The sequence below is a fragment of the Belonocnema kinseyi genome, chromosome 1, assembly GCF_010883055.1.
Source record: "Belonocnema kinseyi isolate 2016_QV_RU_SX_M_011 chromosome 1, B_treatae_v1, whole genome shotgun sequence".
NCBI classification, from domain to species: Eukaryota; Metazoa; Arthropoda; class Insecta; order Hymenoptera; family Cynipidae; genus Belonocnema; species Belonocnema kinseyi.
In genome coordinates, this window is record NC_046657.1 from 176,463,043 (window position 1) to 176,467,123 (window position 4,081).

The 4,081-nt window shown below is 45.8% G+C and overlaps 1 protein-coding gene across 1 annotated transcript in view; it reads right to left on the reverse strand.

Annotated features, from left to right (window-relative positions):
- LOC117181428 (probable ATP-dependent RNA helicase DHX34) overlaps positions 1-4,081 on the reverse strand; it is an 88,632-nt gene that overhangs the window by 17,657 nt on the left and 66,894 nt on the right. The window lies entirely within an intron of this gene.

Genomic DNA, 4,081 nt, shown 5'->3' on the forward strand with positions numbered 1-4,081 from the left:
TTAAGGTTGAAATGACACCGTCTTGGCATGCAAAAATGAAACCCTCCGTACCAGACTTCAATCCGGGCGATTTAAGGAAAGCAAACGTTAGCTCACAAGACAATGACCGATCCTTCACATTTCTGTGGAAGTTACCGTGCATCCTCTTATCGAGGAGCTGTTCACGAAAGTTTTTCTCTTGTGCTTTCTTAATCCGGGCTTTCAGGAGTGAGCGCTCGAGATAGATAAGATTTGATGCGTTTTGCTCACCCCTAATACTGAAGTCAAGTCCGAGTGCTTCAGCAGCCTCCTCCGCTGCTTTGTACAGAAACGCTTCTTTGCCCACTTCTTCGTGATTCCTGACCATTTTAAGAAGAGGGTCTCTTCCATTTGAAACTCTATGTGCTGTACCCAGAATAATCCTGTTGTGAAGACATTCAAGACTCAATATTCCGCGACCCCCTTGACGGCGTGAGATGTACAGTCGCGGAACGGAAGACTTAAGATGCATGCTTTTGTTCATGTGCATAACCTTTCTTGTCCTGATATCAAGAGATCTGAGCTCGTTCTTCGTCCATGGAACTACTCCAAATTAATAGAGTAGTACCGGGACGGCAAGCACGTTCGTTGCAGATACTTTGTTACTCGCCGACAGTTCGGCAGACCAAATCTGTCGGATGAGACGTTTGTATCTGCTTCGGAGAGTATCCTTTATAGATGTCACATCCTGAATGCGGCTCTGTGGCACGCCCAGGTATGTATAAGTCTCTCCAGCGCAAAGGTGTCGTATGGCGCTTCTATCAACGAGCTCAGGATATTCAGGGATTCCATTAAGTTTTCCTCGCTTCAAATAAACCTTGGCGCATTTGTCTAACCCAAATTCCATTCCAATTTTCTTAGTATATCGTTCGACAATCCCCAGAGCTCGATGCAGTTGCTCTCTGTTTTTAGCATAGATCTTAAGATCGTCCATGTAAAATACATAAGTGACCTTGTACTTTCGATCTGCAGGTTTGCCGCACAAGTACCCGTCGGAATGGCGAAGTGCTAGAGATAGTGGCAATAATGTAAGGCAAAAGAGGAGTGGGCTCATGGTGTCGCCCTGAAAGACACCTCTTTGAAAGGTGACCTTGTTAGTTGTCACACGATTTTTTCCAGATGAGATAGTAAATCTGGTTTTCCAAAGCGGCATCAATCTCTCTATGCACCCAACTATTTGCGGATGAACCTTTAAGATTTCCAAAAGACAGATGATAAGCCTATGGGAGGTAGAATCGAAAGTTTTTCGATAATCAATCCAGGCCATCGATAGGTCAGGCTAGTAAAATGCTGCATCTTCGCAGACACTGATGATGGCCCTTCGGTTTGATTCTAAAGGAATCAAAACTGAACTAGAATCAAACCAAAGGGCCTATGACAAAGCCATCGAACGCGTCCTCGGGGTGCGGATAGAGGGTCCCTGTACCAAAGGTTTCTGCTGAATATGGTCACAAAAATAAATAGGCAGTCACGGACAATTGTCCAGGGGTCGTTCCGAAGGAATTAACCCCCAAGCAGAGGTGTGAAAACCATGCTGAAAGCTGAATGGCACCTGGGTGAGGTGTCTAGAACGGTGACTCTGGGATACCGGGCGACTTCTCAGAGTACGCAGCCTTATCTTTGCATGCGGTGCTCTACAAGGATGGACGAACCCCTTTCCCTAGCTTCTCGTGGGAACAACAATGACAAAACCAAGCATAGTTGTAGTAAGTGCGGTTCAAAACAACAGAACGCGCAGGGCTCCCGACAATGGGTCGGCCAACAATGCCGACCAAACTAGAGTTGGGGGAGCCAATGAAAATGGATTCAATGCGATGGATCGGCGGGATCTCGCGACCTTTGGGTGGACGGAGCGACTGAATCACAACTTGCTAGAGTGGTACGATGCGAGTGTGGCTCCTGAACGGGGTTACATGGCACGAATGCATGCTCTGTGGTGCGAGAAACACCCGGAGCTATCGCACTTTTCGCAGCAACGTCTGTGAAACCATGCTGAGCTACTCCGTAAAAGGGGCTATGTAAGCGGAACGCCTACTCTACCACAGCTAGAACAAGCCGGCAACAGAGAAAGAGAGGTGACACTAAGACCAACCGCGGGTAGGCATCCAATAGAGGAAGAGCGATGCTTTACGACCCGGAGAAACATCAACACCAAGGGTTCTCTCAAGCCTAAAGATCTGGCTGAAATGGATGAAGAGCTTCGTGGACATTTTTCCGGAGAATCCGACCTCTGGGCTATCAATTATTGTGTGTATATTGCAGCGAGAGCTTTGGCCGATGCAAACCGTAAAACAAAACCAACGGTTGATCATAAGACCAAAAGATGAATGCATCAACTTGTCATAAAGATAGGCTGGGCAAGGCAGTACGCGTCCCGCATTCAGTGTGTGATTGACTACATCACATCTGGCAGGAATTTTACCGCCAAGGTTCGAAAGTTCGCGCGCGAACTCCGGACCCGTTATCAAACACTTAACAAGTCAAAGCTGCTGACTATCAGGCAGCATATTCTTGAGAGAATACGGATACTATCTGACGCTAAGAGAAGTCTAGAGCGGAGGGAGAGGTGGGTCAAGAAAATCAACAGTTTCTCTCGGACCCATCTCGACTCTTCCAAGACCCTCCAGTTACTGTCGAACACCCACCCAAACCAGAGGAGGTCGAAGTATTTTGGAGAGAAGTCTACGAAGTTCAGCATAGACTGGACGAAGACTCAGCAAATATAAATATCTTCAAGGAGTTATGTGTTGCCCTCATAACACCTGATAAAGAATGCCCACCCATCACTACCGAGGTGAAAAAAGTATTAAGAGGGATGAAGAACTATTCCGCACCGGGACCAGATTGTGTCAAAACCTTCTGGTGGAAGAAGTTCTCTTCAACCCATCAGCATTTGGCTCGTATTTTCACCTCATATTTAAAGTCGGAAGAGCCGATTCCAGAGTGGTTGGTGGAAGGGCGCACAATACTCGTGCCGAAAATAGGCAACTTAGCTGACCCGAAGAATTACAGGCCAATAATTTGTCTGAACACACTTTATAAGATATTTACAGCTATCCTAAATTTTAGGATTGTTCGGGAAATTAAACCTGTGTGTCAAGAAATGTATGAACAACGAGGCTCAAAGAAAGGCGTATCCGGATGTCGGAAGAACCTGCTCATCGATAGATGTGTCTGCGAAGATGCAGCATTTTACCAGCGTGACCTATCGATGGCCTGGAATGATTATCAAAAAACTTTCGATTGTACCTCCCATAGACTTATCATCTGTCTTTTGGAAATCTTAAAGGTTCATCCGCAAATAGTTGGGTGCATAGAGAGATTGATTTCGCTTTGGAAAACCAGATTTACTATCTCATCTGGAAAAAATCGTGTGACAACTAATAAGGTCACCTTTCAGAGAAGTGTCTTTCAGGGCGACACCATGAGCCCACTCCTCTTTTGCCTTACATTATTGCCACTATCTCTAGCACTTCGCCATTCCGACGGGTACTTATGTATTTACTCATGTATTTTAAATGGACGATCTTAAGATCTATGCTAAAAACAGAGAGCAACTGCATCTAGCTCTGGGGATTGTCGAACGATATACTAAGGAAATTGGAATGGAATTTGGGTTAGACAAATGCGCCAAGGTTTATTTGAAACGAGGAAAACTGAATGGCATCACTGAAGATCCTGAGCTCGTTGATAGAAGTGCCATACGACACCTTTGCGCTGGAGAGACTTATACATACCTGGGCGTGCCACAGAGCCGCATTCAGGATGTGACATCTATAAACGATACTCAGATACAAGCGTCTCATCTGACAGATTTGGTCTTCCGAACTGTCGGCGAGGAACAAAGTATCTGCAACGAACATGCTTGCCGTCCCGGTACTACTTTCTGTACAAAGCAGCGGAGGAGACTTGACTTCAGTATTAGGAATGAGCAAAAAGCATCAAATCTTATCTATCTCGTGTACTCACTCCTGAAAGCCCGGATTAAGAAAGCACAAGAGACAAACTTTCGTGAACAGCTCCTAGATAAGAGGATGCACGGTATCTTCCACAGAAATGTGAA